The following is a 10,354-nucleotide window of genomic DNA, read 5'->3' on the forward strand; positions in this document are numbered from 1 at the left end:
CGCAACTGCTCTCGCTCTGCTCCCCTGAGATACTTAGGGAGCCAGTAGTTCTAGGAAGAGTGACAACACGGTGACTGAAAGCGAGAGTTTGGTGTAGCTACAAATGTGCGCAATGCTAGATTTTTGAATTATTTACATGTCCAATTTCGGGAATAAGAATCAGTTCGAAGGTATAATGTTACATGAATTAGAGTTTCATGATATATTTTAATTATTATTCCAGGTGATGCGATTCAAATTTTTGAAGTAATCTGCATTTTCATTAGAGAATAACAGAAATTCTTAACCTTCTATTCAGACTCGATGCTATGAAATTAAGATTTGTTTGAATCCATTTTTTTTCTGAAAAGGATCTTCTTCGTTCCGCTGGGAATTAAATCACAGTAATTACACAGGACCACACAATGGTTTTGGAAGTCTACTGGGACTATAATAGATATACTTAATGTTTTTGGGGTCGCCGAACACGAATTCATTCGCAGAATTGAGCCAGCACGTCAGGCTTTGCAGTAAAATTTAAAAAATTTGGTTAAAAACCTAGAATTTCTGCATAAATTTCGTCCCCAAACCTATAAACTCCAAATTATCAAGCCCGGAACCCACAAACTAACAAGCCCCAAATGCAAAAACGCCAAACCTTAAACTAACCAGACCCAAATCCACTAGCTCGATATAAAAAAAAACCACAAGTCCCAAATCAACAATTTCAAACACACAAACTCTAAATACACAAGCTTCATATCCACAAACCTACAGAACCCAAACCCACAAACCCAAACCTAACAAGCTTCATATCCAGAAACGTACAAAACACAAACCCACAAATCCCAATCCCACAAGCTTCATATTAACAAACCTCAAAGGATTGAAGTCTTTAGAACTATAATACACTAAATCTTTATTTGTAATCACCAATTATTTTAAACATTTTCGTCTGGTTTCGTAACAACCAGAATATTGAAAGAGCACAGCATTATGGAATTTTCCGATACCTTACGTTTTGACAATTAGTAACGAGGAGGAATGTCGTTTACATTTATTATTCTAAAATTCTTTGATATTACGAAACGTTGAGCTAATGGTGTTTCGTTGGCTAATTCTGAGGACAATCTGAAAACCGCTCCACTTCTCATGTTTATGCTCACCCGTGTTCCACCATAACTATATATTCCACGAAGATTTGAATTGTTTCTCACTATGGCGACGACATCATCAGTGGATGTTGTTAAAACTATTTGTTCGTTGGTTGGCATGGGCGTGAACATAAAACGTCCTACTCCACGCAATTGAATAGGCTTATCAGTAGGAAAAGTATATCTTCTAATTTCGAATCGCCGGTAGGGATTTACGTTGGGAATAAGCCGAATAAGTCCAATGTCTCTAAGTTCGAACCCAAATATGCTAACAGGATCATGTCTGCCAGGAGGAAACATGGATCTACGATGAGTAGAAGGCCCTGCAGGAGGAGATCCGGACCTCTCACGTAGAGGAGACTCGACAGGAGGATGGTTCAGGTCAATATCAGGCAAACGATTTCTTTCTGAAGAGTTGAAGGGTCTGCCAGGAGTAACATCAGGAAGATGATCATCATCGGGCGAAAGATCAAACTGTAAACTTAACTCTGTAAGAAGAAACAGAGGATTAAACTTTGTTACAAACATAATCGTATTTTAGTACAGCACGAACCGTTTGTGGCAATATTATACAATATGTTATCTTTTGTCTAATATTCTAATCAGAATAAAAAAAAATCCTTAAATCTGATGTTAGTTCAAACGTAACTTTCCCTCCATAGTGAGAATTTGACAAAGGGATTCTTTCTAAACGAATTATAAGCAGGATTTCAGTAGTTTCTACTTCGTCCAGTATGTATTAATTGAATCCAAAAATTATTCTATATCGTGCTTAGGCTGGAATTTGTTGCATCTTTATTTTTAGTTTCAAAACAAAAAATACAATGCAAACTTTGTTTTAATAAAAATTAATTAAGAAAAAGTTAACTGTCATCAGAAATGACTTTTATATTCGTCTGAGAATTACTCCATGGCAGTCAGATACAGTTGCAGTAGCCGGGTCGTAAATTGTTTTTTAATTACTGAAATCTGGCTCCATTGTCTATTATTAAAGGTACAAACGTATTTTTTATTTTCCATGTTCTTTTGGTTTCATACTTATTTCGGAAAACTCAAATGAAGTTTAAAAGAAAATAGCAATTAGGATAGAACTTAAATAGCTGAGATACAACCCAAGGAAGAAAACAGTGATCTGGTAATGAAGATTCCTGCCGAGATAGCACTGTACCATTGAACAGTGGGGAAAAAGTACTTCTCTTTTTAAATACGATTCCGGCTGAATCTGGGGACCGGCCTGGATGCTCGTGTTTAAAGCTGGTAAAATTTAGAACAAAGTTTTCACGCCTGATTTTTGATTTAGTTTTTTAATTTTTTAATACATAAATATATATGACAAAAAAAAATGACAATTTTTTCTATACATTATTTGTGCATTTGTCGGTGGAAAAACTTTTTTTTTTCAACAACAGTCCTTTTGATTAGGAACTTTAGGATAATTTCGGTAACATTCATAATTAGTTGATTAATTTGATGTTTTTTTTAAACAAATTAAATTGAAAAATGTATTATTTGGGAATCTGTCGATGTGAAAACTCGTTTTTTTTTAAATTCTCACCGAAACAAGATCTTAAGGGGTTTTGAAAGAAAAAAATGCTACTATTTTATTAAAAATACAAATATTATCTAGATAATTTACTTTTTTTTAATTGGTGTTTTCGTGTTGCAAATTCAAGGAAAAATCTGTTTTGATGAAAATTCAAAGCTTGTTTTAAAAAAATTATCTTTTTGATATAAAAATTCACCTTTTCTAGTAGAATTTTTATTTCCCTTTAGTGAAAATGCAAATGTTTGGTTGAATATTGAACGATATTGCTAAAAAGTCATATTCTTTAGTTAAAAATTCTTCGATTGGAAAGAAATTTTTATTTTTGTTTACAATTATTATTTTTGTGTGGAAAAGTAAAATAGGACCTTTTTAGTATGAAAATTTCTCTATTTTTTTTTTTTTTAATTCTTCAGTTTTGGAAGAAATTTCATCATCCTAGAATAAAAATTCTACTGTTAGGTTCAAACTTTAACACTTTTTTGAAAGTTTGTTTTGAAAATTATTGTGTTTTGGTAAATATTTAAGTATTTCGTAGAAAATTTACTTTTTATTAAAAATTTTATATTTTTGTATTGAAAAATGAACTAAAAACTTTTATGGATGAAATTTAAACTTTTAACAAAAAAATGGTAGATTTTTCATTAGAAAGTCGTATATCTCAGTTCAAATTTCAACTATTTTTATGTTTGAAAAATATAATTTATCCATTTAAAGAGAAACATGATTTTTTTAGTTAAAAATTTGTCTACTGGGATTTTATATTAATTTTTCTTTGTAGAATCTTATTTCCGGTGTAAAAATTCATATTTCGATCTTAAAAAGTCAACTGAAGTCTTTTTTAACCAAAAATTCAACTATTTCTTTTTTTATTTATCATTTTGTTTTTGAATTTCATCTATTTCAGTAGAAATCTAACTAAAAAAAAAATAAAAATGCAAATTTTTGGTTAAAAATTATTCTTCTTTGCTTGAATATTCAACTATTTGGTGTGGAAGCTTTAATTGAATCATTTTGTTAAAAAATCTTGTTTTGAGATTTATATTTCTAGTCAAAAATTTATCTATTTAGTTTAAATTTGAAAAATTTGGTTGAAAATTATTCTTTTTTAATTAAGAATTCAAAAACTGGGATAAAAGTTAAAGTAAATTGTTGAAAATTTATCATTTTGATTTAAGGCTTATTTCCGGTTAAACATTGAACTGTTTACTAAAAAAGCTTTTTTCTTGGGTATAAAATTACTTTTCAACTGAAAATTTAAATTTTCCCTTTTTTAAGATTGATATTTTTTTTTAGTTGAGAGTTCTCCTTTTTTGGTCAAAAAATAATTTTCTAGGTTTGAAATTACATTTTTGTGGAATAAAAATGGATCAGTTTGGTGTGAAATTACTATATTCTGAGAAGTTATTTGTTTCGTATAAATATTTAATTTTTGTAGATGAAATTTATCTTTTGGCTTGAAGCTTCAACAACTTATGTTAAATATGATTTATTTCTGTGTAAAAAATCTTCACTTCTTGAAAATTAATCTTTTTGGTTTTCAAATTACTGTTTTTTGCATAAATTTCATCTTTTTGATTAAAATATAAACTATGACTCCTTTTGGTTGGCAAATTATATTTTTAGGTTAAAAATTAAATTATTGCTTTAAAAATGTAATTCTTCCATTTTAAATTAAAGCTTTTTTTTAACAGCCATCTTTTACACTAGAAAAGAATTTTTCTGTTTAAAATAAATTAATTAAAAATCTTCGATTATTATCTTAAATAATTTTTTATTTTGTTTATAAAACATTCTATGTTAAACGTGTTAAACAAACAACAAATTTATAGAAATTAAAAACTACTTAAAGTATAAGGAGGTTTTGTAAATTTTAAGGTATGTTATAACGATGTTTAAAAAATAATTCAATTTTTAATATTATTAGAAAAATAATTTCGCTTAAAAAATACTTCGACCTAAACTAATTTCCTTAGTTTTAATTCAAATTTTTGCAATTTGATCACTGTTTGAGACAGTTCCAAAATTTCAACCGCTTACGACACACGTTGAAATATTGGTTCTGAGTCATGTCGAATTATTTGTCACATTACTTAGAACAATTACCCCCCCCCCCCCCTTCGTTTTCTTTATATAATTATAATTTTCCTTGATATAAAAAACAAATTTCTTTGAATTTTTGGAAATCCAACAAAGTTTATTTTAATAATTGTCGCAAAATATTTTTAAAATTCTCAACCTTGCCAATTAACCTGCTTAAAAAGAAAAAATTATTTTTTTCCTTTAAGAATTTATTTTTGAGGTTTAATAAATAAAGTCTTTTTAGGAACAGGTTAGAATCCTTTATTTAGAAGCACGAAATACATGTGTTCATTTATATGCTAAAAGTAACATTTGAATAGGTGGTCTATGGTTAAATTAAATATTTTCAACTAGAAAGTTAAATTTTATATTTGCAGCAAAAGGTTTAAACAATATTTAACAAAATATTATAATTTCATACTGAAAAAATATAACTTAAAAAGATTGTATACTAAAATGATAAATTTTAAAGCAAAAAGATGAATTTTTAACCTAATAGATGATTTATCAATTGAACAGATGAATTTTCTACCAAAAAGATTAATTTCAACGAAAATTATTTTTTTTCACGAAAAAATGCATTTTCAATCAAATGGTTGAACTTCTAACCCTAAGGTTAAACTTTTTGGCCACAGAGTCGAATTTTCAACAAAGTAAATACACTTTTAGTCACAGAAATAAATTCCTAACGATAATGATGAATATTTCACCGAAAAAAATTAATTTTTCACCAAAGAATTTTCAACCAAGGAGTAGAATTTGCAAATAAAAAATGATCACTTCTTAACCAAAACAGTTGAATTTTCAAACAATTAAATAGATTTTAAATCAAGAATGTCATTTTCTCATAAAAAAGACGCATTTTCAACTAAAGATGTATCTGATCTTACAACAAAAGAGTTGAATTTTCAAAACTTAAATTTAAAATCAATCATGAAATAGTAAAATAGTCAGTTAGAAATTTTTTTTAAATAAACAAGTCGAATTTTTAGCAAAATTAATCAATTTTCAACCAAATAAATACATTTTTAACAAAAACAATGAGTCTTTCACCCAAAAAAATAAATATTCAACCACAAACATTAGTCATTTCTGACCTAAATATTGAACTTGCGACAAAATACATTTACTTTTCACTTTATACTTGACATTTTTAACGATTAAAGAATAATTAAAATTAAAACAAACAAAGAACGAGTTTTCAACATAATATTCTAACTAGTAAGAATAATTTTCGACCATAAAACACTAATTCTAACAAGATACAGGAAAGTTTAGATAAAAAAGATAAATTTCCAACTAAAAATGGAACCGTTAAATTTTCAATAACATAAAACTTAGTTTCCGAACCAAGAAAAAAGAATTTTTAACAAAATAATCAAATGTTTAAGCAAAAAAAATGAAGTATAAAGCAGAAAGAGGAATTTTATACCAGCAACATAAATTTTCTCCAAAAAGACCAATTTTCATAAAAATACCTGCATTTTTAACTGAGAAATTTAACTTTTAAACACAAAATGTAATAGTTAATTGTTTCCGAATTTATCTAATTTCATATAATGCATGCAGTTTTGATACGTTTATATTTCATGTTATGTTTTTCCTTATTTTATTCATCAAAGTTTTAAGTTTATTTTAAAATTTGTTTTGAAAATTGCGCGCTTTTCATCACTTCTGGTTCAGGTTTAATCGTAGTCAATCAAAACAGCGGGACTTTGAGACACAGCGATACCTATAGGATCTCTAGGAGATAACATTTATGATTCGAAAATTCTTTGAGATTACGAAACGGTTACCTAATGGAGTTTCTTTGACTAAGTCTGAGGACAATTTGAAAACGGTTCCACTTCTTATGTTTATGCCCGCCCGTTTTCCACCATGAATATACATTCCACGAAGAAGTGAATTACTTTCCACTATCGCAACGGCATCATCAGTAGATGTTGTTAAAACGAGACGTTCGTCGGCGGGCATTTGCTTGAAGTTAAAACGCCCTACTCCGTGCAATAGAATTCGTTTATCATCAGGAAAAGTATATATTTTTATTTCAAATCGACGAGACGGATTTGTGTTGGGTATGAGCCGAATAAGTCCAATGTCTTTAATTTCGAATCCAAATATGCTAACAGGACCACGTCTGCCAAGAGGAAACATGGACCTAATATGGACAGAAGACTCTGCTGGAGGAGACCTGAACCTATCACGAAGAGGCGACCTGGACCTTTCACGAAGAGGAGACTCAAAAGGAGGATGATTCAAGTCAATGTCAGGCCAATGCTTTCTTTCGGAAGAATTGGAAGCTCTGCCACAAGGAACATTAGGAACATTGTCATCATTAGGGAAAAGATCGAACTGTAAACTTAACTCTGTAACAAGAAACAGAGAATTAAATTTTCTTCCAGAAAACAATCGGATCGTATTAATATATAGAAAATTTCGGATAGTAGTTCTTTCTGAAGCAACACGAAGCAAGATTTCAATCCTTTTATTATTTAATCTCAACACAGTATGCAGTGAAAATAAAACGGGGAACTTAGACTAACTATTTTTAAATAAATAATTACGCCTTAAATTATTCTTTTTATAGTAAATTTATATTTCTTTTCTAAAAGGACTCCGCACACAACTATGGAATGTATTTAATATTATCTTGATCAAATAAAGTCTTCAGAAACTGGGTCCAGAAAACGCCAGGTTTCGAGATAGGAGGGACCAAACGTACTGTTTCATGGACGTGAGATGAGTTCCACGGACCCTCTAGGACTGTTTGGCACCTTGCTCAGGGATCATGCCGAACTCACTTTCCCTTTGATTTTTTGTAGTTTAGGACACCCTAAAATATAATATCCACGTCTAAAGGTCGACGAAAGGATACTTTTGCGTCTGTGTTGAATCGTATTTCGCTTTTCATGCAGATGAAAAGAGTTACAGCGACCACAGAGGACTGTTTGGCACCACGCTCAGGAATCATGCCGAACTCTCTGTTCCTATTATATATTGTAGCTTAGGATCCCGCTGACAATAATATCCATGTCTTAATATCGAGGAAAGAATACTTTTCTGGTGTGTTGTACCAAAGTTAGCGTTTCATGCACACTACGCTCAGGGATCGTGCCGATCTCGCTGTCTCTTTGACGTTTTGTAGCTTAGGACCTCCTGATCGATAATATTTATGTCGTTTCAACTCTCTCTCTATCCAATTAAGGAAAAAAATCCGGGTGATGATGACAGTGCCAACACGATATCAGTGCAAGATCCTGTCAATTAAAGCAAAAACGGAGTATTATCGAGCCAGTCAAGGCGAGATCAAAGAATGATTAGGTTAATAATAGAAATATTCTGATGTTTCCCAGCCAAATAAGGTAAGATTATGATGCGGTCCGACCGAAGAAGGCAATATCGGGAAGTGTGTAAACAAGTTACAGCCACATAAGTGTAAGATTTGCTATTTCAGTAAAGACAACAACAAGAATTAGTTTGCTTGAACAATACGAGTTTTGGTATTTTATTCTACTGTTCCCCTTGACCCGCTTCCGCAATGTTATTAATTATAGATCTGCTAGGATATTTCACTGTTGGCTGATGGAACGCGTATCCTAAATACCATAATATGCTAACCACATGTGCACATGATCCGACTGTCCTGGCACCAGTTTTGCAAGTACAGTAGTACCCGAATATTCGGTCTTTGTTTTGTGCTTCATTCAGCTGTATCGCTTGATCATCGGCTGCTTAAACTAAGTTATCTTCTACATAGGATACCCAGATCTAATACTTTGTTGCTCGTTTAAAAACAGAAATCACTCGCACTCTGATTGAACCTAGTTCATAAAAAGTTTCGCCCAACTCCAAATCTTTGATTCGCTCCCTGTCAAACTTATCTTGGATGCAACCTCCTGCTAGATTTAGCTTTTAGATCCCTACCGTCAGTTCCTTCAAATAATCATTATCCAACCTAGGCAAATGAGGTACTTGGTGTTCATTAAATGAATCCATTTAGAATTCCTGGTATACAGGTTGTCAATTCTAACTCTAGCCTGGACGACGTTGGGTTTTTGTAATTTTCGTAACATTGTTTGGGCTATGTCTACGGTCGCTTCAGCCATCTGTATGCAAGGACGATACTTGTTGAGATTTGATTTAGCAAAACCTTAAAAATCGCCGATGTCAATGACATGGTTCGTGTTCATGATATTTCGAAAGAACTTAAAAATAGATTTGATTTGATGGTTAATACCAAGATTTTCAAGAAGCAGTAGCGCATCACGATAAACACGGTCCACAATAATAATCTCATCGTTTTCGAACTATTCTCGCAGCCCGTTAACATCTATTTCAAATTCATTAGTAAGTGTCTAAGGACTTTATTTGATCAAGATATTATAAACTACATTATACTACAGTTTTAGCCAATATGAACGGGACCATATTTTCCAAAAATATGTGCAGGGTCCTTTTAGAAAATATATATAAATTTACTATAAAAATGAGAATTCAAAGCGTAATTATTTATTTTTAAAAAGTTAGTCTAAGTTTTCGGTTTTATTTTCATTTCAGAAACTAGACGTAATTTCTATTTAATATCTACAATACTGTATCAGTTTATAATTTTCTTTAGAATATTTTCTACAATCTATGTTAATGCTGTTTTTACCAAAAGTACTGAATACGTGCTAAACAATTTTAACTTATCAGTAATATAATTTACTCACAAGTTTAGTTCTGAAGAAAACTAGAAAAATGAAGTTGTGAAGAATCTTTTAAGATATTGGGCTTAGTCAAAATTCCCTCGATAAACAAAGCGTTTGAAAATTGTCTAAAATTATTTTAATACTGCTTGCCCGAAAAATGTCTTACTTCTTAATTCAACAAAACCAATGAATTTTCAATGGCACACGATTTTAAGAACAGTTTTAAAAGTTCTCGAATTTTCATTTAAAAATATTAAGAACTTTGTCTTTCTGAGCAAGTTGAAGTGAAAATATTGATTAAATTTGCTTCTCTGAAAAGTTAAGTTTATTTTTTATTTTTTACAGAATCGGCAGAAGATACAACGTTTTTCCTGAAAGAAAAAAAGACGCGCCATTAAATTTCCGACAAAGTGACATGTTAAAAAGTTCAATTTTTGAGAAATGATTATCGAGCCATCAGGGGCCAAGTCGAGCAGCCTAAAGCGACTAGGCAAGTTTTATTTGAGGTTATAGAATTCGGAGTCTCAATTATTCACGTTAAAAATTAAAACACACTACATTTTAAAATTATAAATAGTCTTACCACAGATAAAAATATATTTTTCTGCGCTTGTGTCGATATTTTTATTAAATTTTAAACTTGCATATCCCTCACTGCATAAAAGTACACTTTTGGATCTTTCGTTACTTCTTCACTTTTACCCACGGCATGGTAGTTTTTTATTTAAAAACTTATTTTGGTGGACCAATACATGATCAAAATACCATTGCCATGGTTGTAGTGAGCAACTTGACAAGATTCAGGCTCGGTCAAATCTGTGGAAAATAATTGGCGACATTCAGCGCACTCTGCGATGGGCAGGAGAACTTCGCCGAGCATCAATCATTGGTGCATGTATATGTAT

This window comes from Belonocnema kinseyi, chromosome 7, assembly GCF_010883055.1.
Source record: "Belonocnema kinseyi isolate 2016_QV_RU_SX_M_011 chromosome 7, B_treatae_v1, whole genome shotgun sequence".
Classification (NCBI taxonomy): domain Eukaryota; kingdom Metazoa; phylum Arthropoda; class Insecta; order Hymenoptera; family Cynipidae; genus Belonocnema; species Belonocnema kinseyi.